The sequence below is a fragment of the Scyliorhinus torazame genome, chromosome 22 (assembly GCF_047496885.1).
Source record: "Scyliorhinus torazame isolate Kashiwa2021f chromosome 22, sScyTor2.1, whole genome shotgun sequence".
Classification (NCBI taxonomy): Eukaryota; Metazoa; Chordata; class Chondrichthyes; order Carcharhiniformes; family Scyliorhinidae; genus Scyliorhinus; species Scyliorhinus torazame.
In genome coordinates, this window is record NC_092728.1 from 74,103,244 (window position 1) to 74,129,204 (window position 25,961).

General features: G+C 45.3%; 1 protein-coding gene across 12 annotated transcripts in view; it reads left to right on the forward strand.

The window, feature by feature from the left end:
• The window catches only part of znf618 (zinc finger protein 618), a 179,225-nt gene that overhangs the window by 62,970 nt on the left and 90,294 nt on the right, over window positions 1–25,961 (forward strand). The window contains exons 2-3 of one of the 12 annotated variants that reach the window (XM_072488335.1): window positions 21,720–21,802; window positions 23,477–23,603. The exons of the other annotated variants lie outside the window; for them this stretch is intronic. The gene's annotated coding sequence lies outside the window, so the exon portion shown is untranslated. The remainder of the gene's footprint in view (window positions 1–21,719; window positions 21,803–23,476; window positions 23,604–25,961) is intronic. 12 annotated transcript variants of the gene reach the window in all.

A 25,961-nucleotide genomic window follows, 5' to 3' on the forward strand; every position in this document is an offset into this window, starting at 1 on the left:
TCTCTGCATCCCATTAATGGGATACAAATAAAGTTCCTGCCAGCCTCTGGCGGGGTTTCCAATTTTCCATGGCAGGCACCAATAGAAGATCCCACTGTAAATTCCCGGCATGTGAAAATGATTTCTGGGCCCTCCACCATATTCTCCTCGCCATCAAACCCAGCGATGAGAATTCCGCTTGAGGATTCAGGGCACATAATCAAAATGCTTTGGGGGCATCGTAAAGGAAGAAAGAGAGTTAGAGAGCTTTAGGGGAAATTCTGTAGATTTACAGTCTAGGCATTGAGGAAATGACCACCAATGGGGACAGTGAATACCAAAGATGTTAAAGAGACCATAAGATATAGGAGCGGAATTAGGCCATTCGGCCCATGGAGTCTGTTTCTCATCCCCATTCCCCTGCCTTCTCCCAGTAACTCCTGATCCCCTTGTTAATCAAGAACCTCTGCATCTCTGACTTAAAGACACTCAAGTGACTTGGTCTCCACTGCCTTCTGCGGCAATGAATTCCACAGATTCACCACCCTCTGGCTGAAGAAATTCTTCCTCATCTCGTGTTTTAAAGCATCGTCCCATCAGTCTGAGGCTGTGAAGAGACAAGAATTAGAGGAAAGCGCATATCTCTAAGGGTTGTAGGGTTGGAGTAGGTAGGAGTAAGGACAAGGAGAGATTTGAATCTGAATGAGAATTTGAAAATGAAGGCATTTCTTAACAGCAAGCCAAGGAGGTCGGTGAGGACAGGGGTGCTGGGTGAACTGGATTTGGTGCGAGTTAGGGCACAGACAATAGTTTTGGATGACAAGTCTATGGAAGATGAAGTCTGAAGGTAATAAAGGCATGGATGAGAGTTTCAACAGCAAAAGAGCTGAGGTGGGGTAGAATCAGGTAGAATCAGCAGTAAGAGGTGGAAATGGGGTAGAGTTAGCAAATATATGTCACTGAAAGCTTATGTCAAATAATAATCTTCATTTTCACAAGTAGGCTTATATTAACACTGCAATGAAGTTACTGTGAGAAGCCCCGAATCGCCACATTCCGGCACCTGTTCAGGAGCACTGTGGGAGAATTCTGAATGTCCAAATTACCTAACAGCATGTCTTTCGGGACTTGTGGGAGGAAACTGTAGCACCCGGCAGAAACCCACGCAGACACGGAGAACGTGCAGCCTCTGCACAGACAGCGACCCAAGTCGGTAATCGAACCTGGGACCCTGGCGCCGTGAAGCAACATTGCTAACCACGGTGTTACTGTGCCACCCATTATTTCACACTGTCTGCAGGTGTTTTATGTTTTTAAATAGTGGGCTGATCAACTTCATGCTATGTGCTGACTGATATTAACTTAACGCACCATGATACCATTTCTTGAATTTCCAATTCTTATTGAATTTGGCAGGAAATGCACATCAGCCATTTTATGTAAGGTTGTGGGACTCTTTAACATCCTTGGCAATGAAGGATACTCGTTACTCACAGTATAAATAGTTAAATACATTCTGATTTGAAAAAGACGTGTTCTTATGAAAAAGAAGCTTAAACCTTTGTTGTGACTAACCAACGAGGTAGAATAGAGAGCAACCAGTTCATCCTTCTCACCTGGTAATGAAACTGAGGGCTCGTGCCTGGGATTGTTCTGACGGACTGATTAAAGAATTGGGAGGGGGAAAGCAAATTGTTCCTGCAAAAGGCTTTCTTGGTCTGTAGTGCTCCTAAACTGCCCACTATCTATGTAATACTTTCATAGGACAGGAGGAGATAATTGGCGAAAGTTTCAAGGCACTGTCCTTGGAAGAATTAAAAAGTGTATAAGATGTGGTGTTCTCCCTGAAAGCCAGAAATACTGAAATTTTAAAACGGGTAGTGCAACACCTAAGATCTAATTGAGGACACTGAAAGAAATTAAGATTGGCACAGTGGAAATTGAAACTGGAATTTGAGGAAGGGGAAAAAGAGAGAGGCTGGAACACAGGAGAAGAGAAATGCCAAGGAAGGGAAATTCCAGGGAAGGAAAAGCGGATTAAATTAAATTAAATTAAATTAAATTAAAATTTTAATTTTAAATTTATATTAAAACCATTATAGAGCTTGGAAGGAATGATCCCACTGTGCCGATTGAATGTGTTCCTGGTGAGGGAACCACCTGTAGCTCAGACTTGAGAGCTGAAGTATTCAAGTTTGACCAATTAATACCAAAGTTTGATGAAACAGAGGTGGAGGCACCACCTTTTATCTTTTTTGAAAGTTGAAAGGTTAGCACAGTAGCTAAGTATCCAGCCCAACACTGGTCCCTACTTGCCAGGAGAGTGCAACAAATTTGAGATGGCAAAAAGGAATGTTTAAAATGTGTACCAGTTTGTGCCACAGGCATGCCGTTAGAAATTCCATACCCTGAGGAAATGTCCTGACCGACAACCTGGAATTTGACAGCTTAAGCAGCTCACTTTTGACCAGGGAGCATGGGTGCTTAAAATTGAGGTCACCTACGAAAACCTTTGTGAAATAACTCCTTGAGGCATTCATAATCTCCATACCTTTCCTGCTTGGAACCCTCATAGATAAACAGAGTAACAGGGAACCAGGCAGATGACAACCGTAGCTTATGACAATGAGCTTGTCCACAAACCATCGTCCCAAAGAAAACCCTTCCCTAGTTACCCCTAACCAACTGAGAAGAATAGAAGGCGGGAGAGTGATTAGAAACTGAGCACCCATGCGAGAGAAAGGGCAATTAATAATACAAGAAGCCCTCAGCCCAGAAAGGATGGTTCTGAGAAGAGGTGAGGCCAAGAATCATGTTTGCTTTAACTGCTACAAGGCATGACACATTTCTGCTGATTGTTGGAGGTTACCGGAAAAACCCTTGGGATTTGTTGGGACACACAAATCCTGTGCAGAAAATTGAAGTCAGAAAGAGAACATAGAGCATGCTATGGCTCTAACTGGCAGCAAATCCCTGTAGAGACACGACTGAGACCATGGGTGAGTTTCTAAAAAAAATCCTGTAAGTTACAAGGATTTTGTATCAGAAGGAAGAGTGGCCACATTTCCCCAAAGTGAGGGTAGTAAACCTATAATGAGACTCCAGGATATATGGGCCAATCAAATCTTACTGCTGGCTGACTTTTCCACCAAAGGGTGCAGGAGGTGCTAATGTTTTGGTAAAGGGTATTGAAGGATGGTACATACCACAACCCCTTACACCAGGTGCACCTGGAATGCATCCTTGTGTCAGGACAGGTGATCGTGGGAGTCTGGTTGACCTTCTCAGCGATGACAACATGGAATCAAAAGTGATAGCATCCACTGTGGTCTTGAGAAGCCAATCAAAGTCAGGGAGATGGAACAACTGCAGGACAAAGTGCCTGGCATTTTCCCAGCTGTTTGGTAATCAGGTCTATGGTCAAACAAACTCTCATTGGAAGAGGCTGAAGTGGAACTGCAGACCGATTACCTTTGGTCTCATTATCTGAGACCCTTTTCGGGAGTCTAGAGGACCCTGAGAAGATAATAAGTGGGTCTTCCCTAGTTGAGACGCAGCAAGCTGATCCATTGTTCAAAAAAGTTTGTTCTGGCTGCCCAAGCTGAAGCAGAGGCAATCCCTGAACATTACAGAATTAAAAATGAGGTGCTGATGAGGATGAGGAGACCCCTTCACAGACCTGCAAATGAGGAGTGGACAGTGATCCACCAGGTAGTGGTGCTGCTGTGGTACCATGGGAAAACATTATAGCTAGTATATGCAATCCTGATGGCTGGGCATGTTGGTATACAAAAAAGTCAAGCCTGCAACAGCCAGTGTTTTTAGTGAACACACCTCCATAAGGATGTAGTAATGTTTTGCAGAACCTGCCACACTTTCCAGGTTATGGGGAAAACCCCAACCTGTAATAAAACCTGCAACTATGATTTTGGTGCTGAGGGCAGCATGGTGGCGCAGTGGTTAGCACTGCTGCCTCACTGCGCCGAGGTCCCAGGTTCAATCCTGGCGCTGGGTCACTGTCCATGTGGAGTTTGCACATTCTCCCCGTGTTTGCGTGGGTTTCACCCCCACAACCCAAAGATGTGCAGGGTAGGTGGATTGGCCACGCTAAATTGCCCCTTAATTGGAAAAAATGAATTGTGTACTCAAACTTTTTTAAAAAATGATTTTGTGCTGGATTTTGAGGAACTATTCAGCAAAGGGCTAGTGGACTTTTCCCCAAACCGTAGCATCATAGATGTGGCTACCTGCTTCCCAGAGGCCATTTACCTGAGTGCCACAACTGCCAAAAGAGTGATGGGAGAATTAATCCAATTCTTTACCTGGTATGGACTGCCCACTGAAATCCAGTCAAATTGGGGCTCAAATTGCATGTCCTGAATATGTCAAGAAGTCATGGGCAACTTGGGTGTGACCCAGCTGGAGTCCTTAGTGTATCACCGCAGGCGCAAGGAGTGCTAACTTAGGGGTTAAGAGGAACAGTGAGGATTAATTGGAGGGAGATGTGGGTGATGCCTACATTGAACCCCATTGTCCAGCTAACAAACACAGAAATTCTAGCAAATATTCACCCACTTAAGAGTCCTCTCTTTTTACCCTGTGCGAGAATGTTTAACTCCTCTTGGTCTTCTAGGGTATAGAGAACATGTGTAGTGAAGTAACTCTGGATGGAGGGTGGCAGAAGATGAACAAGTGGAGTAGGAAAAGGTGTGCAGGCGAGGAAATGATGGTCAAGGGAGTGAAGCCCTTTCCGATTTGCAAATGTAGCTGGCTGTTCCCAGCGAGCCCTAACAGCACATGTGCTCATTCGATTATACCCGGTTCCTCTGGGAACCGTGCTATAGCTAGAAAGTCAACTGTTCTCATAGCCTGGACATTAGCATCTGTAGCTAGGGCAGCATGGTAGCATTGTGGATAGCACAATTGCTTCACAGCTCTAGGGTCCCAGGTTCGATTCCGGCTTGGGTCACTGCCTGTGCAGAGTCTGCACATCCTCCCCGTGTGTGCGTGGGTTTCCTCCGGGTGCTCCGGTTTCCTCCCACAGTCCAAAGATGTGCAGGTTAGGTGGATTGGCCATGATAAATTGCCCTTAGTGTCCAAAATTGCCCTTAGTGTTGGGTGGGGTTTCTGGGTTATGGGGATAGGGTGGAGGTGTTGACCTTGGGTAGGGTGCTCTTTCCAAGAGCCGGTGTGGACTCGATGGGCCGAATGGCCTCCTTCTGCACTGTAAATTCTATGATTGACAATCTTATAAATCTGTTGGCCCTTCTGAACATGGGATTACGTTCCAAGGATGCCACACATGACCCCTGAAATGAGTCACTGGTGCAGAGGATTAGGGCCACATTTGTTGAGGGCAACTAGCATGGAGTTCCCTCCAAAGCCATGGGGCTGCAGGTCTTGTAGGAGTGTGCGCAGGTCAGTAATGACTCCCAAGAAAACCTTAACCATCTATGATGCCAGACATCTGGATGTAGTGTGTGTTTGGAACACACTGACATGCCAATCCTCATCTGTAATGAAAACAGCCCTGATTAGGTTCCTGCTGACATCCCTCCTCCTTTGTGCCAGCTGATGGCCTTGTGGCCTCTGCTGCTGTATTGACCATGGCCCTTTTCTGGTGAATCCTCTCTTCCACCTCCTGAGGTTATTAAGAGTTTGTGTGTATGACACCCATTGCAGATCCACAAGCTGAACTGTGAAGAAGGCAGGTAGTGATGTGTTAAATATGGCTTTCATTCCTGCATTATCAATGGGAATGCATGACCCTCTCATGGGCTATACACTCAAAACTACTCTCATCTGCAAGTGGCCTTCTCCCACAATAATTGAGCAAGTGAGCGATTGCTGCAAGAGAGTTTTAAATTGTTTTATTAATGGTACTGCAATTATCCTGCAGACATGAAAGACCCAGATTTGTTAGCCTCGATGTCCTAGTTTTTTTGTTTTAAGAGAGATGTTTTGTTGTCTTCCTTACGTCCCTAATTTTGTTTTAAGCAATTTTTGACCATTTTCTCATTAAGGATTTGAGAAAAGTTACTTTCCATGTTTCCCCTGAAGCAGGGCCGGTCACATTTTTAGAAATGGAAACATCGTGAAAGCTATATCCCCATGGACGATGAAACCGTGAAATCAATAATTGATGAACACTTTTATTTGAGGATGTTCCTGATTCTGGTGCCCGAGCTGGGGTATCTGGCAGATTTTTTTTTCTAGCTCTAAACTAGGGAAAATTTATTAAAAAGGAACAGACCTCGGCAGTCAGGACTAGCTGAGTAACATTTGCTGGGCAAGTTTTGAAGCTGAAAGCTTTGAAGCAGTTGGGCTCAATACAGGTAAAAATGCTGAAATTATTTTGTTTGGCAAGCAACTTGATACCTGATGTCAGGAAGTGTAATGTGTTTATTTTTACATTATACAAAGCCAAGTACCAATTGAAATAGGTGATTCTGATGTATGTTCCTTTGCTGTGAAATTAAGCAGTTTAACCATTTGAAAAGATTTCTCGAACAAAAAGCCTAACCTCCCTGATCATATGGCATCAGAAACCAGAATCTTTTGAACATGAGTGAGATAGAAAATAAGTGTTTTAGTTATTGCCTTTCCCCAGGAACTTGAGCATTTTCCTCGAGCAAAAGGACCAGAATAATACTACCGAATATTTTAACTGAATGTTTGCATTGCTAATGTTATTACAAAACTCTGCAAATCCCTCTTGAGAAAATCTTTGCCCTCCCCATTTTTTAACTTTGAATAGCTCCCTATAAATGATTAGGTTATAAAGTGTCACAGTCACTACCAGGCACTGCATATTCCTCCTCCTGTCCAATTCCTTGATGGATAATCTTAACAGTTATCTTTTTGTCACCTGGAAAAAGAGTACAGCGCAACTTTTAATGGAAATTTGATTGAAATGTTCACAATAACCAGCTGATCGGCTTAAAATCTGTAACAGCTGGATACATTTATTAAGATATTGTGACTGATGTAATTGAGTTGCTTTAACTGTTGTGTAATGTTGAGGCATTTTTCAAAGATTAGGAAAATGCTACCGGTGTCCTCAAAATCAATGTCTTGCCAGAGATTATAAATAATAGGAATTGTATCCTTGATTTATTTGTTCCGTTCAAAGTTGCAAGTGATGATGATCAGTAAAAAACTAGCAGAGTAAGTCTGCTAAGTTAGAATTGCGTTAGAAGCGGGCAGCACGGTGGCGCAGTGATTAGCACAGCTGCCTCACGGCGCCGAGGTCCCAGGTTTGATCCTGGCTCTGGGTCACTGTCTGTGTGGAGTTTGCACATTCTCCCCGTGTTTGCTTGGGTTTCGCCCCCACAACCCAAAGATGTGCAGGGTAGGTGGATTGGCCACGCTAAATTGCCCCTTAATTGGGAAAAATGAATTGGGTACTCTAAATTTATTTTTTTAAAAAGAAATGCGTTAGAAATGCAGTGGCAGAAAGCAAACAGGAATAACTGGAGAAAACATGAAACCTTGTGGGAAATGGAAAGGATCAATGCATCGAAAGAAAAATGTTATTGCAGAGATAGTATAGAGCCAGCAATATCAATGTCATATCTCCCATGGTGTAGTTCACAGTCAACCCGAGCTAAGTACTAATGTATAGAAATGAAAGGCAGGAAAATGTCAGCTGGATTCTCAAGCATACTGTACATGACAATGATTCAGCCATCATGACCAGTTCTCCTCTTTTCCCCTTCTTGCTGCCCCAACCTACTCCCACAGCTATACAATCCATTAGATGAGGCAAAAAAAAGTATTCTGGAATTCCTCTCTGACCCCCTGAGATGCCATTCCAGAAGATCATATAATGCTGTGTGTTTCCTATGAAGACACTCTTTCTTTCCATGTGATGCAATCTTCTGGTCTAGTCAGGAACGAGTTTGGCTCCCTCTTGAAATCTGTTTATATGAACAAAATCCCTTTTGTACTCGGTATATACATTTCTGTAACTATTTTAAATGAATTAAGTAATGTGAAAAAATCCACTCTGCCTGTTTGTAGGGAAAATGATCACTTAAAATATTTCCTGTCAGAGCTTATTTCAGGAAACGTTCCAGTTGATTCTGAGAATGTGGAAAAGCTAATTCCCTAATTGTTAAAAGTCTGAGAAAGAATACACTTGGAATTGCTCAGGTGTTGACCGGTGCATAGCAAGAGATTTTGAAAAGCAATACATTTTGCACATTGTACACAATATTACGATCCCCATAGAAACTGATAATGTTTTTTGCTGAGACAGCGACCAACAGAAATAACCAAAGGACAGGATTTCACATTTTAAGATTTTTGCTTTAACAAATGAATTATAACCAAAGGACAGGGTTTCACATTTTAAGACTTTTACTTTAACAAATAAATTATAGACTAAGTACTACTTTTAAAAAAATATATATATATTTTTATACTCCTTTTTCACATTTTCTCCCACATTTACACCCATCAACAATAAGCAATAATCAACAAGATGTGTCAATCCCCATAATAACAACGATCCCATCCGCCCACCAACCCCCAAACATCAGCCCGCATGTTTACATAAACAAATGACAAAAAGGAATCAGGGATTACCTGTAGTCACCCTTAATCTACACAGCCCCCCACCCACCCACCCCCCCCAACTAATGTTCGATGTTATCCAGTTCCTGAAAGTGCATAATAAATAGTGCCCATGACTTGTACAACCCCTCCGAGTTTCCCCTCAGTTCGAACTTAACCTTCTCAAGGGTCAAGTATTCCAACAGGTCCCCCGCCACGCCAGGGCACTGGATGGAGAGGCTGCTCTCCATCCCAGCAGGATCTGCCTTCGGGCGATCAATGAGGCGAAGGCTACGATATCTGCCTCCGCTCCCGTTTCCAATCCTGGCTGGTCCGACACCCTGAATATGGCCTCCTGGGGACCCGGGTCCAGTTTCACACGCACCACCTTGGAAATTATCCTAAACACCTCCTTCCAGTACTCCCCTAGCCTTGGACAGGACCAAAACATATGAACGTGATTCGCGGCCCCCCCCCCCCCCCTCTCCTGCAACACTCACACTCATCCTCTACTCCTTCAAAAAATTGGCTCATCCTCGCCCTCGTGAGGTGCGCTCTGTATACCACCTTAAGCTGTATCAGCCCCAACCTCTCACATGAGGTGGAGGCATTCACTCTCCGGAGCACCTCACACCAGACCCCCTCCTCTATAACCTCTCCCAGCTCTTCCTCCCACTTTGCTTTGATCCCTTCCAGTGGTGCCTTATCCTCTTCCAAAATAGCTCCGTACACCGCTGACACTGCCCCCTTCTCCAGTCCCCTTGTCGTCAACACCTCCTCCAGCAATGTGGAGGCCGGTACCTCTGGGAAGCTCAGTATCTCCTTCCTGGCAAAATCCCGAACCTGCATGTACCTAAACACTTTTCCCTGCTCTAGCCCAAACTTCGCTTCCAGCTCCCTCAATCCTGCAAACCGACCCCGAAGAAACAAATCTTTTAGCGTCTTAATCCCCTTCTCTTCCCATTTCCGAAAACGTCCATCGCACCTCCCTGGCTCAAATCTGTGGTTCCCCCGAATCGGCATTTCCCTTGACCCTAAACCCAACCCAAAGTGTTGGCGAAACTGCCTCCAGATTTTCAATGAAGCTATTATTACCGGACTCCCTGAATATTTCCCCGGAGCTATCTGGAGCGGCGCTGTTGCAAGTACCTTCAGGCCCGACCCCCTGCACAAACTCTTCTCCATTCTGACCCACTGAGAATCAACCCCTCTGACCCAGCTCCGCACTTTCTCCACATTCGCCGCCCAGTAGTAGTACAACAGGTTCGGGAGACCCAAACCCCCTGCCTGCCTTCCCCTCTGTAGCAGCACCTTTCTCACTCTGGCCACCTTCCCTCCCCATATGAATGAGGTAATCCTTCCCTCAATCTCCCTGAAAAAAGACTTTGGCAGGAAAATCGGTAGGCATTTAAAAATACACCGAAATCGCGGCAACACATTCATTTTAACCGCCTGTACCCGACCCGCCAGTGGCAGAGGAAGGCCATCCCACCTTGCCAGATTGGTTTTCACTCTCCCCACCAAACTAGTGATGTTGCACCTGCGAAGCCTCCCCCATTCCCGGGAAACCTACACTCCCAGATACCTAAAATGAGTCCCTGCTCTACGGAATGGGCAGCCCCCCCCCCCCCCCCCCCCCCCCCGGCCGAGACACCACAAAGTACTCACTCTCGTCCAGGTTCAACTTGTACCCGAGAAAGACCCAAATACCCGCAGTAGCTCCAATATTCCTCCTATCAACGCACTCGGCTCCGACACATACAGCAGCAAGTCGGCGGCATATAAGGACACCCTATGCTCTATTCCCCCCCCCCCCCCGCACTATTCCTTTCCATGCTCCCGAACTTCTCAATGCGATAGCCAATGGCTCAATCGCAAGTGCAAACAGCAGGGGGGCCATAGGACATCCCTGTCTCGTCCCACGGTGGAGAGAAAAGTGTCTCGAACTGATATTATTTGTGCGGACACTCGCCTTCGGTTCCTTATATAATAGCTTTACCCAGTTCACAAACCTTGGTCCAATCCCAAACCGCTCCAGCACTGCCATCAGGTGCCCCCATTTTACCCGATCAAACGCCTTCTCGGCGTCCAATGCCACAACTACCTCTGTTTCCTTTCTTTCCGCCGGTGCCATAACAACGTTCAAAACCCTCCTAATGTTCGAAAACAGCTGCCTTCCTTTCACAAACCCCGTCTGATCCTCCCCTATCACCTTCGGAAGGCACTCCTCCAGCCTACTCGCCAGTACCTTCGCCAACACTTTTACGTCCACATTCAGAAGTGATATGGGCCGATACGACCCACACTCCGTCGGATCCTTTTTTTTTTTTAGTAGCAGGGAAATAGATGCCTGCCCCAAGGTTTGCGGCAACACCCCCTTCCCTATCGCCTCCTCAAACATCCCCACCATCAGGGGTGCCAACCTATCCTTAAATTTTTTATAATATTCCACCGGAAACCCATCCGGCCCTGCCACCTTCCCCGACTGCATCCTCCTAATTGCATCCTTTATCTCCTGCTCCACTATTGCTCCTTCTAATGTAGCCCTGTCCCCCTCCCCTAGCCTCGGGTACCAACCCATCTAGAAATTCCTGCATCTCACGGTCTCCCCCGAGTGGCTCTGACTTGTACAACCTCTCATAAAACTCCTCAAAAACCTTGTTAATCTGCACTGGGGCCACCACCAACTTCCCTGCCCTATCCTTCACCTGAAGAATTTCACTTGCCGCTGCCTCCCTCCGGAGCTGACCTGCTAACACCACCTTCCTGGTGGACAGTCGGTCGAAGCTCGCCTGTAGTTCCTTCTTCTTTTCTAGCTTTGCCGGGTCCCCATCCCCTGCATTCCTCCTATCTACCTCCAACATCTCATCTATTACCCTCTGCCACTCCAACCTCTCCTCTTTATCCACCCTGGCCTTAAACAAAATTACCTCACCTCTCACCACCGCCTTTAGAGCCTCCGAGCCGACTGCCTTCGACACCTCACCCGTACAATTGAAACCTAAATATTCCTTAATTAGCTTTTCAATTTTCTCACAGAATACTTGGTTCCCCAAAAGCCCCACATCCAGTTTCCACCCCGGTCTCTGTGCTGCCCCCTTCTCTAGCACCATATCCACCCAATGTGGAGTGTGACACTGCAATTGCAGAGTATCCCGACTCCTTGACTCCAGCCAGCAAAGCCTTCCCCACCACAAAAAAGTCGATCCGCGAGTATACCTTATGGACCGCTGAGAAAAACGAACACTCCCGTTCCCTTGGGTGCAGGAACCTCCCAAGGTTCCACCCCTCCCATTTCCACCATTAGCCCAGCCAGCGCCTTCGCCCCCCCCCGATGGGACCAGCGAGCGCGGCAGTGATCTGTCCAACCTTGGCTCCTGCACCAAGTTCCAGTCCCCCCCCACAATCAGCTCATGCGTGTCCAAGTCGGGAATAGCCCCAAACACCTTCCTTGCGAATCCCACATCATCCCAATTGGGACAGTATACACTTAACAGTGCCACTAATCTCCCCTCCAGTGCCCCTGTCACAATCACATATCTACCCCCCTGATCTGCCACCACCTTCTCCATCTGGAAGCGTACCCTTTTGCTGACCAGCACCACTACCCCTCGAGCCCTTCCATCAAATCCGGAGTGAAACACTTGGCTAACCCAGCCCTTTTTAAGTCTCACCTGGTCCTTCACCCTCAAGTGTGTCTCCTGTAGCATTGCTACATCGGCTTTCAAAATTTTAAGATGTGCAAGCACCCTTGACCTCTTGACCGGACCTCCTAGCCCTCTCACGTTCCACGTGATTATCCTTACTGTGGGGGTCTCTCACCCCCCCCCCCCCCCCCCCCCCCCCCCAACCTTTCTTATCCACCATCACCATACCACCGGGCCCTGCCCCATAAGCCTGACCCGCCCCTGTCCATTGTTAACATCGAACCCCTCCTACAAAAACATCCCCCAATATCCATCCCTCCACCCCCTCTTGCTCGCCTCGTAGGCCCATTGAAGCCTGCTATCAGGGCTCCAACGTCCGCAGTCCTCCTCTCACCTCACCCCCGTTCACTAACTGACTTTAGTTAGCTAGCGTGGGTGGCTCCCCCCGCCAGGACCTCTCGCCCCCTTCCGCCCAGTCCCAGAGAAAGAAGCACCAAAACAAACCCAACAGTCCAACCCCTACAATTCACTAACATAACATTTAACCGTCGCAACACAGAACGCCATTAACTTGAACTCTGTAACAATGCAAAGAGAAGTAAATTTCAATACAAATCAGTAAAAAGAAAGTTGTAACATTTGTACATTTTCCAGCCGCTCAAACACAGTCCACAGTCTCTCTTCCAGTTCCGCTCTTTACGTCTGTCCCAAGCCTTCTGCCCTCACGAACACCTCAGCCGCCTCCGCTGTCTCAAAATAAAAGTGTTTTATGTGTTATATGTTATATGTTACTATATGTTATATAGTTTTGGTGTTATATGTTACTCTCAACTTCGCCACACCAAATCGCACCCCCTTCTTGTACAAAGCCGCCTTCACTCGCCCAAAAGCCGCTCGTCTTTTTGCCAACACCACCGTCCAGTCCTGGTAGATCCGAACCGCAGTACCATCCCACAGCACCTCATGCTCCTGCTTCGCCCAGCTTAATACTTTCTCCTTCATGTAAAACTTATGGAAGCAGATAATTACTGCCCTTGGCGGCACGTTCACTTTGGGCTTCGGCCTTAATGACCGATGAGCTCGTACAGGGTGGGGCTCTCACCCTCCCCCATCAGCTCCGTCAACTTCTTAGCGAAGTATTGTGTTGGCCTTGGGCCCTCTGTCCCTTCGGGCAAGCCACAATTCTCAAATTGTGCCTCCTTGAGTGGTTTTCCAAGTCTTCCAGCTTTGCTCGGAGTCCTCTGTTAACCTCCCACCACCCTCCGCAGCTCGTCCCCCATCGAGGTGACCTGGTCGCTGTGTCGTGTCACGGCCTCCTCCACCTCCTTCATCTTCTCGCCCTGCTCTCTCACCTCGGCCAATGCCTTTGCCACCTCCACCCTCATCGGGCCGATTGCCTCCTCCAACAATGACCTCAACACAACCGCCATCTCTTTCCCCAGGACCTCCATGTGCCTCACCAAACGTTTTTCCAGCCCCACCACCATCACCTCGGTCATCTTCTCCACCGTAGGTAGTGCGGCCCCACCTTGCAGTTCGGCTTGCGCCATCCTGTCAACACTTTTGCTTTTGCTCGTCTTCTCCTTCGGCGGCGAACCCACGTTTCCTCCTTTCTTCGACGTGCTTTTCGCATCCTTTAGCGGCTTATTGTTTTTTTTATCTTCTTTCCTTTCTCCTCTCTCCCCCTTCATCCTCCTGCTCTTCATCAATCTGACATTCTTCTTTTTTGAAAAAAAAACCTTTCACCAAACTTCCTTAAATCTTCTTTCTTTCCCCTCTACATTCACCTGGGACCAGGCTTCAATCTTCTTTCTTCTTCCTAGGTGGGAGCCATCCGACGTGGAGCACCCTCCCTACATGGCACCCTGGCCTTGGGCCTGCCGCCTCGGCCTCCTCTTAGCTCCGCCCCCGTTGCTCTGATCTGCCGGGGCCGGCGCCTCAGCCCCCACCGCCTGACATCCGCGCGGGGTTCTTCGGCGGTTTTTAAACCGGCCCCGCTGGCTGCTCGTGGCGGCCCCAAAGGCCGACGATAGTCGGGGAGTGCGTGAGGACTCGGGGATTTCCCTGAAATCGCCGCGAATCGCGGCCACCGGCGGGAGCTCTTGTTATTGCTGCTGCCCTGCTCGCCCACGCCACCGGAAACCGACTAAGTACTACTTAACAGGCAACTAATATACCAAGTTAAAGAAAAGGTGCTTTCACATTAACAAATTGACATCTGCTGTGCAAAATATTTTTAATGTATGCCATACTTCTGGCGCAAGGGTCATAATCTTGTATTGCTACATAAAATTAATCTCAGCATTTTTGGCTCACTTCTCCCTGCCACACCAGGTCGAATCTTCCAGTGTCCTTCAAAAATCATTCGGTCTGAGTACTCCAGAACCAACTTCCACCAACAAGGCCCACCTCAGTAATTCCTTCATTAAATCTACAAAATACCTGAATATCCCATCCTCTTCAAAATAGCGAACCAGTTATCACTAGTATCCTGCTTGGTTGCTTACAGGTTTCCCCCCCCCTGCTCTTTACAACAGTATCTGTTGCTTTTCCCGCACAGCAGTAATTCATTTATTTCCCTCCAAAAACAGATGTACCACCTGTGTCCAGATGCAAAAACTGTCACTTAATTTGTGATAGGTTTATTTCCTCATAACAACCAGATCACATGGGCTTATCTCCGCGGAGGCAGACCTTTAGTGGGACCTCCATCCCCACCAGATCATCTGTTTCACCTTAAAATAAAGGAGACAATTTAAAACATAAAATGCTTCCATTTCCCTTTTAGATCCTACCTTGTTTACACCTCCATCCTCTTTAGATACACTCTCATTCTGCAGCATCACCCAAACATTTTCTGCACCTTCAATACTATCCAATCCTAAGAGCGTCAACCGTGGCCCAGTTGGTAGGACTCTCTCGCCTCTGAGTCACAAGGTTCTGCTTCAAAACCCATTTCAGGGCTTGAGCATAGAAATCTACACTGGCAATTAATTGCAGTGCCAAGGAAGTGCTGTATTATTGGCGGGCCCTTTTAGATGAGATGGTAAGCCAAGGCCTGATCTGCTTCTTTGGGTGGATTTAAAAAGAGCATGGAATTTTCAAGAGCAGGGGGTTTATGGTGTCCTGGCCAATTATTTAAAAATTTAAAGTGTCAAATTCTCTTTTTTTCCCAATTAAGAGACAGCTTAGCGTGACCAATTCACCTACCCCGCACATCTTTGCATTGTGAGGTGAGACCCTTAGCGTGACCAATTCACCTACCCCGCACATCTTTGCATTGTGAGGTGAGACCCTTAGCGTGACCAATTCACCTACCCCGCACATCTTTGCATTGTGAGGTGAGACCCACGCAGATACGGGGAGAATGGGCATACTCCACACGGACAGTGACCCAAAGCCAGGATCAAACCCGGGTCCTCGGTGCCATGAAACAGTAGTGCTAACCACTGCATCACCGTATCGCATCTACCTGGCCAATATTTATTGCTTAGTCAACTTCATACAAAAAAACGATTATCTTGCATTATCACATCATAGTTTGAGAGTTTGCTGTGTGCAAATTAATTTTGCAATTCCTACGTTCCAATAGCTATCATACTTCAAAAATACTTCATTAGCTGTAAAGCACTTGAGACACCCTGCGATTGTGAAAATGCTAAGAAATGAAGTCTCTCTTTTTAATTTTAACATAACTGAAATGTTGCCTGCTCCAGAGTTGAAAACAACATTTAGCGTTCAAAAATTTAGATGAGGCAAAAGGGGATTGCAAAACCGGTGGTTTTCTCATTAAAAAGCTAAAGCTGTAAAGATAATTTAGTAATTCGCAAGGCCATGCGTAGGCAGCAGAAGTGGAGAGGCAAGGTAATGGAGAAGGATGGGTGATGGGGAAAAAGATGGGGATTTGGAAGGAAAAGGCTAAGGTGTGTGTAGGTATAGATGCAAAATTAGTGAAAGGAAACATATTAAATTAAAAATAAAGCTTGACACCAAAGGGAAAATTGGATGCAAAGCAAAGTAACAGGCAGACCTGTTTTTTTTACCCACAGCATCATCTAACGTTGGGAGAATTGAAATGTTTTTGCAACTAAAATTTGCATAATATTAAATCGTATCACATCTCCTTTACCATACTGTGCATTCAGTCGTCTTCTTACAAAAAACTGTATAGTTATAACTTTATTTGATTACGTTTGTTCTTGCCTTCAACCTCCTTAAGCAATGCCTGACAGCATTTTGGCTACCAGCTACTTGCGGTGCAGTTTTAAAATAATAAAGGAAAGTATTTGCCTTTCAATTCTCTTTGATTTTTTCTTTGCTCAGATTTTACAGTCTTAGTATTATAAATGTGTTCAAAGATTCATGTTTTTTTTCCATACTCCTGGTAAATAAGAATTAATGTTCTGCAGTTTTGGTTGTTGCTGTGTGTAAAATATGTAAGTATATCATTTTGAGCTTTACAAGAGGCTTTGAATCCTTTTGATTGTCTTTCATCTGCTTTGATTTTATTGCTTGCTGCCTTAAATGTGCCTCAAGCTTTCCCCATGTTTTATGGTCTCAAATAATTAGTGTTGCAACATTTTTGCTCCCGGCTACTTTGTATGTTTTTAAAAAACATATTGGGAGCCTTGCAGAGTTTTATTACTGCTCTGATTGCACAGTTATTGTAACTTTATCAAAGTCAGGGGTTGCAGTTATATTTCTGCTGGTGAAGAGATCAACAAATTACAAAATTTGCTACCAGTAGTGTCATAAAAGGCAATTGAAGAATAAACCCATGTGATCTGTAGTAGCAACACCAGATGTAAAAAAAAAACTCTTCTGAGATGATGCCAATGAGATCTGTTAAGGACTGTTAAAGGATATGGGTCATGGTATTCATAAGTTCCATCATTCATGGATCAACATTTTTCCACAATAAATTCCCTTTGTTTACTTATGTGAAGTTGTAATTGCATCCAGTTTCACTGTTACCCATGCCTCCATTCCACATCTAGCTCCTCAGCTTGTACTGTAGAGAAATCTTTGTTAGAATCAATTCTACTTCTGTAGATTGTAGTTAATTTTAACTTGTGCAACACCATGGCAGATGGATCTTGGAAAGATCTGTATATTGAACAGTTCCTGTCGTCACACTTCAGGTATCATATTTGTTACACACACAAAAATGATTTGAAACCACAGATTGTGTGCAGAGGAACTCTAGAAACAGAAAATACAAGACTCAATGTCTGCAGCCTGTTAAGTGACCTTACTTATGTGCATTTATAAAAAAAAACAAAGCCATAGTTGTGACATGCAGCCTGAATAATGATTAAACTTTGAATGAACTTCCTTAATGTTTACTTAACAGTTGTTAGGTTTCATCGGTTTTGAGGGGCACCACTTCATCTTGTCAGCAGAATAATAGAAGTTATAGTGTGTCTGACATGAAACAAAATCATGACTAGCCTGAAACCGAAGTCATGGAGGAGACTTGCAAGTAACATTAAAGCAGCATATTAGTATGCATTGGTGCCATGCCTTGTTACAATTATAAATTACACCAAGCTGCAACCCAAAATCCATAAACATATTTTGATTTTTTTGGGTTGCCTCAACAAGTGCCAGTTAAATTCACAGTGGCCTGAGGCTGTCTTTCCTTGAAACAATTAGAACTTCAGCCTTAAATATAGCTGTGCCATAGCAGAATATTGCACAATATATGAATGCTCCTCTTATTAAATAATGTGCCATCTAGTTTAATGAGCAGTGTCACAGGAATGTTTTGCACTGTAAAATAAAAAAAATTAAGTGTGTGTTACTATAAGACTGCTTTCTTAAATGAATAGTACAGTCGGTTGGAGGTCAAGCTGAAAGCCAGGTTGGAGAGATTTAATTTTTGAAAAATATTCTTATTTAATGTTTTTACACAAACCGAACCCGACTACCACTTGGCAGCAACCAGGTCTCCAAAGTGCAAAATGAACAACCCCCATCTCTGGTGGAACCCCTCATCTGCTCCTCTCAGAGCAAATTTTACCTTTTCCAAGGTCAAAACCTCTACAGGTCCCCCACCATGCTGACCTCCACCCCTGCAAACGATCGACGAGGTGAAGGCTAAGGCGTCTGCTCCTGCTCTCGTCCGCAACTCCGGCCAGTCTGACACCCTGAATGTGGCCTCCAGGGGACCCCATTCCAATTCCGTACACAGAACATATGACATGGTGTGAAAAAACAATCCTTAATATCTCTTCAACTTCGGGCAGGACCAGAACATATGGACATGGTTGGCTAGGCCCCTCCCACACCACTCACAACTTCCTCCACCCCCTCAAACAACCGGCTCAACCTTGCCTTCGTTGAGTGTGCCCTATACACCAGTTTTAGCTGAATCAACCTCAGCCTCACACATGAGGTCGAGGCTGCTTCGCAGTTCTTGGTGTCATAATTCTTCTTTTAGTCCCATCCCCAGCTCTTCCTCCCACTTGGCTGTAATCCCTTCTATAGACTCCTTATTTTCCTCCATAGATCGCTGAGATAATCCCACTCTCCAAACCCCCGACAGCATCTCCTCCAGCAATGAGGAGCGAGGAGATCAGTGCCATCTGGGAAACTCTTGCAAAATTCCGTACCTGCGTATACCTAAAGCCTTCCTCACACTGCAGCCCATACTTCACCTCCACTAAACTTGCAAATCTCCCCTTCAGAAACCGATCCGTCATCTCCTTCACCCCTTTCTCCTTCCATCCCTCGAACCTCGCATCCATCTCCCCGGCACAAACCAAGATGATTCCCCACTTATCGGCAACATCCTCAACCCCATTTCCAACTTGTAAGTGCTGTCAAAATTGGCCAGATCCTCCGCGTGGCTACCACTACCAGATTTCCAGAATACTTCCCTGGGGCTAGCGGCACCGGTGATGTTGTCAGTGCCTGCAACCCGATCCCTTAAAGACCTCGACTCCATCCGCACCGACAAAGCTTCCGATTCCTTCCTCCAGCCCCGCACTTGCTGCCCAATAATAGTGCAACAGATTCGTAAGAGCCAATTCCCCCCCGACTGCTGCCCCCTTTGGAGCAACGCCTTCCTTATCCTCGCCATCTTCCCTGCCCACACAAACGACAAGACCAGCTTATCCACTCCTCGAAAAAAATGCCTTTGGAAAAAAGACCATTAGACACTGGAACAAGAACAAAAACCGTGGCAAAATATTCATTTTGAGTGGCTGCACCTGGCCAGCCATCGACAAAGAGATTATCCCACTCCCCTTATCCTCCTTCACCTTCTCTACCAGACTTGTGAAATTGAACTTACGGAGTCGCTCCCAGTCCCATGCTATCTTCACCCCCAAATATCTAAAGTGAGTTGTCGCCCCCCTAAATGGCAACCCTGCCACTCCCGTCCCTCCACCCAAAGGAGACATGACAAAACACTCTTCCCTAAAATCAATTTCTACCCTGAAAACACTCCAAATTTCCCTAGCAACCCGATTATGTCTCTCACTGAAGAGCCCGGGTCCATGATACTCTAAGTCACGAACAGCACTAAGTCATCTGCGTACAGAGACACCTTGTGCCCGATCCCCTCAGCGCAATCGGCAAGGGCTCAATCGGCAATGTGAAAAAGAGGAGAGACATGAGGCACTCCTGCCTCGTTACCCAGAACAGTGGGAAGTACTCCGACTGCGTCTCATTTATCTGCACACAATCCTTGCCTGCAACTCCTTCCACCTTACCAACAGCTCCGGCTCTGGATCTTCCACGTATCTACTATCCACATCAAAAATCCTTTTTAACAGCCGCTGCTGCTCCTCCTGTGCCTCTCGACCCACCTTTGCCTTAAAATGACCTCCCCCCTCACTACCGCCTACAATGTCTCCCAAACCACTGACGACAAGACCTCCCCATTTTGATTAAACTCCACATGCTCTGCCATCACCCTCCCCATCTTGATGCAAAAGTTTGGGTCTGCCAACCAGTCCACATTCAGCCTTCACGCCGGTCTCTGGATCCATCCCTTCTCCAAGACCACATCCACCCAGTGGCGCATGATCAGATATCATGATCGTTGAGCACTCTACCTTCTTTGCCCCCATCAACGAAGCCTTCCCTACCACAAAAAAGTTGATCCTTGAATATACCTTGTGTACCAAGGAGAAAAACAAATACTCCCTGTCGCATGGATGAAAAAACCTCCACGGCGAGGCCAAGACCCAGCAATCCCCCCCCCCCCCCCCCCCCCCACATACCACCAACCACCACCACCCATTTTCAGCTGTGATGTGGCTGCTAACACCCTCATACCAACCCTGTGTTGTCCCAGTTCAGGGCATACACGCAGACCAACACCACCAACGTCCCCTCCAGCGTCCCCTCCAGCGCACCCATCACTATCATGTACCTGCTCCCTTGATCCACCACCACCTCACCCGCTTACTCACCAGTATAGCCACATTCCGTGCCTTACTGTAGAAGCCAGAATGGAACACATGGCTCACCCAGCCCTTACTCAGCCTTACCTGGTGCTTTACCCTCAGATGGATCTCCTGTAACAGCACCACATCTGCTTTCAGGCTTTTCAGATGTGAGAAAACTATGCCATCATATCGGCGAAGTGTTCTGTAGCCTCTGGCCCTCCACTCCTCCGGGTACCCCCACAATCCTCAGGTTATGCCTTCGCAACCTGTTCTCCAGGTCTTCCAACTTGGCTCTCAGCCCTCCGTTGATCTCTGCCACCTCCATAGCTCCTCATCCACCAAGATGAAATGGCCACTATGCTGTGACGAGGCATCCTCCATCCTTTTCATTTCCTCTCCCTGCTCCCACATTGTCGTCGAAGTTCTCACCAACTCTTCTCGAACCTCATGGGGCTGGTTTAGCACAGTGGGCTAAACATCTGTCTTGTAATGCAGAACAAAGCCAGCAGCGCGGGTTCAATTCCTGTACTGGCCTCCCTGAACAGGCACCAGAATGTGGCGACTGGGGCTTTTCACAGTAACTTCATTGAAGCCTACTTGCGACAATAAGCAATTATTATTAACCGAGGCAAGGGTCTCTCCCACCCACGCCTTAAATGAGGCCATCATCACCTTCTGATGCGTTTCGAAATGCTTCGAGAACAACCGTTCAAACTCCCCAGCTATCACCATGATGGGTGCGGCCCCACCTGACTGGCTCTCTCCTGCCATCTTTCCTTCTGTGGCACTCCTGACAACAGTCGTCGGCGGACTTTTGCTCATTGCCTTCTTCCCTGGATGCTTCTTGTCAGTTTTCGACATTCTCGACCGCCCCACAGTTCCTCACAAGCAAATCTTCACCAAAAACCCGACTTAAAAAGGCCATTAAAAAACGCTCTGGTAGGAGGCACCAAACATGCGATGTCCACTTAAGTGCCACAACTGGAAGTTCCAGGTTGGAGATATTAAAGCAGGTATTTCCTTATAGCGAGGGATCTCGGATGCAACCAATATAAATATTGCATCTGTCAGAAAGTTGTATATGTACTCTTTGCTATATTTACACCTCTCTTAATCTCTGTTGTTAAATTGTTTGTAGATTGTGTTAACTTGCTTGGCCTCCTGAATTTCTGGCAAAAGTCAGGATTAGGTCAATCATGTGATGGAACCAACCAATCAGAGGTGAGCAAAATACATTTTGGTAGATTGAGATACGTTTGGGGGCATTGTAATAGAAGTTGTGGAAAATCTGTTTTTTGGTAGTAAATTTGATCCATTAACCTGCCCCATGGCCTTTCCACAATAATTTGGCTGACCTTAAGTTGCATAGTGTAAACAGTAATTCTAGTAACCACCAGTAAAGGAGGATAGGATCATGGTGATTCCATAATCTAAGCAAATTGCAGTCATAGTAATAATTGTTCGAATCCAGAACACCAGTTAGTGAAGTAGAGCATATAAGGCAATCCTGATATGTTTTTATGTTCATTTACAGAGTAACCTATTGCAAGGACTATGGGACACACTTTGGATAAGAGATGCTTGGGTGGGTGGGGTTGGGGGGGGGGGGAAGAGAGGATAACGCAGCATGGTAATGATCGAGAAAATGTTACCTACGTGGGTGGTGGATCAATGAGAGACAATTAATGTTTCTTTTTAAAGGAAATTGGTTTAGCATGGGAAGGGAAATAAACTTGCAGGGCTGAGAGTCGGGTAATGGGACTAATTGAATTGATGTACATAGAGCTGATATGAGCTGGATGGGTGAAATGGCTTCCTTCTGTTCTATAATCAATTTGCCAGTGACTGCGAACCATACAACCACCACAATTTTTGTCTGTGTCTATTTATAAGGAGTTCAAGTAAATCCTTAGCTAATGCCCACCACCTGTGTACTGTTAAGGACAATTAATATACAATTAACAATAATCCCATCTCTTACAAAAAAGGAGATAAATGATTGAGAACAGATTGGGAGAAACGGGATAGCATGAGTGAAGCCCAAGACAGAGGGAAATCAGGAAACAAAGTGACATTGGAGCAGAGATTAAGATTAACATAGAATAGTAAAAAAGCTAAATCAATGGGAAACATATCATTGAAAATAAATTGGGGACAAATGTGGAATAAACACTTTGGTGGCATAGAGGCAGACATCTCAACTAAGTCAGAAATCTGACAAATGGATGAGATTTAGAAGGGTAGAGGGATCCATGCAAAGATTGTCAAACAAAGAGGAAAACTTCAATGTCACAGTTATGTATTAGTAAATATTAACATTTTGAGAGCATAGCAGTGCTTTCTGTTGTGTTTTGTTGCAGGAAGTGAATATCCAGCCCACAATTGAGCAAAATTGTCAGTTTTGTTGAATGAATATTCTTTTGTCATATTGCTTGAAAGAAAATGAAACACTTAATGTAAAGCGCACTTTTGTCTGAATTTGCATGTAACTGTTAGCACATAGCTCTTTGAGGGCAATTAGCTGAAATAAAAAGTATTGAATTAAATGATAATGCAGTTAATAAATCCTAAGATCTGTTTGACTTTAACAGTGATACGATAATGTATAATTAAATAGTTAATTTGCCAGGACATGACATGTAAATGTGTTCCATATTCCTACCTCTTGCTAATCTTTGATCCTTCTGGAGCTTTTCATAGCTATTAGAAATAAATTGAACCCATTTTAAAGAGTATTCCTGTGATCATGATGAAATTAGACTTTCCTCTTTTAATAAAGTCTGGTAACACTGACGCATTGAAGTTTTGACAGTGTTGCAAAATTGTATGGTACAGTAATTTAAATGGTTTCCTCCCATTTCATATTTTGTGACTGTAAAGTGTTATCGATTGCAGCAACTAATTTGTAAAACTGGCTGCAAGATGTGAAAGGACCACTATTTTCCATCCTCAGTGGTTAAACACCTGCCTCTGCCCAGCTGTTTGGTATAGTAACTGAGGTGGGATCAGGAACTTGTTACAGGTGGGAATCTATTATGCCAACACTAATCCTTATCATTTATAATTGTTTAAGGTTGATTGTGTTAGGAAATACCGTCGCATATTCAGACCTGAATACTCTTTGAAAATGAAATGAAAATCGCTTATTGTCACAAGTAGGCTTCAATGAAGTTACTGTGAAAAGCCCCTAGTCGCCACATTCTGGCACCTGTTCGGGGAGGCTGGTACGGGAATTGAACCGTGCTGCTGGCCTGCTTGGTCGTCTTTAAAATCCAGCGATTTAGCCCAGTGTGCTAAACCAGCCCCTGAAACTTTATGTAGGTTGCACAGAACAATGAAAATATTTTCAGATTTGGTTACCATTTGATTGATCAATATGGAGATAAACTTGAGTGACTTCAGATTTTTGAAGAATTTTCTAAAATTCTCGTTGGATGCATGTGTAGGGGAAATAATTTGCAATCTGCGATGTTGTGTATGCCATATGTAAGTTGCTATATTTCTGATTGTAGCCATGCTTTGAGGTTTTAAGTAGGAGGACTATCTTCTTATTGGATTAGCAGCAGTTGAGATGTTCTGCTGTAACCCCCAAGAGGCTGGCTCAAAAACAAAATTGACACAGGTTGCCAATCATCATTTGTGAGAACAACATGCCATTTTTTAAACCTCAATCTACAGTCCAACAGCACCCTATGAATTATCAGACTTGATGGATCCTTAATTACAAAGTTTGTTATTCTGATCCTAAGTTTTAAATTGTATTGCAAAAACTAATTGGTTCCTTATTTTCATGCAACTCACGAAGTTGAGTATGTAATAGAGGGACATATCAGATGCCTGATCCGGCATGCAAACATGAGTTCATATTAGGGATGAACCAACATTTTTGTATCTTCCTGCTTTTAGACATGAGCATATCTAAAATGACATATGAGTTGAGGGGATAATGATTTTCGAAGAGTGCTAATGGGCCAGATTTGCAGATTCACCCCTCACCCCCCAAGTTTGTAAGCGGTGATATGTTAGGACAGGAATTTTACTTAATTGGTTGTGACATGAAAAGTTTTTTCAAAAGACATGCAGACTTTTTCTAATATATCAGGAAATTATTGTTATTTTGTGGGAATGAAGAAAGTCTTGATGAATAGAGTGATATATTGGGTAAATAGGTAGAGGCAAGCAATTTTGCTATTCTGCTTTGCTACCAGTTTCTAATATAGAATCCTTGCACTGCAGAAGGAGGCTATTCGGCCCATCAAGTCTGCACTGACCATCCGAAGGAACACCCCACCAAGGCCTACACCATGCACACCTTCTGAGCTGTTCCCCTGCAGGGTGAATTTGTAATGTTTTTCTTTCTGTGATCTGCTCTTGTTGAGCCTGATCTCTTGTAGGGATGCTGTATCAATGTTCAGCCTATTAATTTCCATGTCGATTGCAACTGCAAGTTGTTTGTTGGGCCATGTGCCTTTCTGGTTTCCAGCTTGCTAATCAGAACAGTTGGTATCTTCTTGGTTGTTTGCCTGGTGCAATGGAGTCCATCCACTTGCTGAACAGGAACTCTCGACTACAAATATCCATTGAAGCAGATGGACTGTGGCAGTGTCAGCATCTTACTAGCCTGACGCAGCTGACCAGTGGGACACGATGGTTCTCCCCTTGGAGTTGGGCTTGTCATTTGTAACTGCTGTCTCCCATGTTATGTTAGTGCTCTGCAGTGAAACTAGAGTGTCCTCTGCAGGATGCAAGCCTGAGCAAAATATATGAAGACCCTGGGCTCCCCAAACAGCAGGGTCCCTCTCTTGACCTCTCCAGTTGAATCCAATGGAATGCAAAGGACTATGTTTGGCGGCAGCTTGGCTGGAAAGATGACCTATTTAGACATCAGCCTGCCTTCGGACTCCTCCAGATTTTTTTGTCAGGATTTACTTTGTTAGTCTTCAGCTCTGAGATATCCACAAGGCTGTGGAGTAATCTGCCCATAGCTGGGAGTTTGTTTCATGAGTGCTAGGGTGTGTTCACCCGTCAGTGGGCCTTCACACTGCATGCCTGGGGGACTAAACCTCCTCCGAGTTTCTCTGAATCTTTAGCTTGGGGCCACGAGGGCCCAAATATGTGTCACCCTGAGGAGGCACAGCTGAAGACTTGCCAATGGAGGAGCTGTATCTTGAGAGGGAGAGCCTTGCACATTTGGCTCTCTTTTTTGCGTTGCTGCGAGCCAGTAGTGTGGGCTGAAAATGAGCAAATTAGAATACACAAGCAGAAAGCACACTAACTCTTCATCCACATCACGTCAACTTGTTACAGTTAATAGGGCAAAGAAAATGTTGAGAAGATTAGGATGTTGGCAAACAACATTCTGTTATGTGGCGAAAAGTAT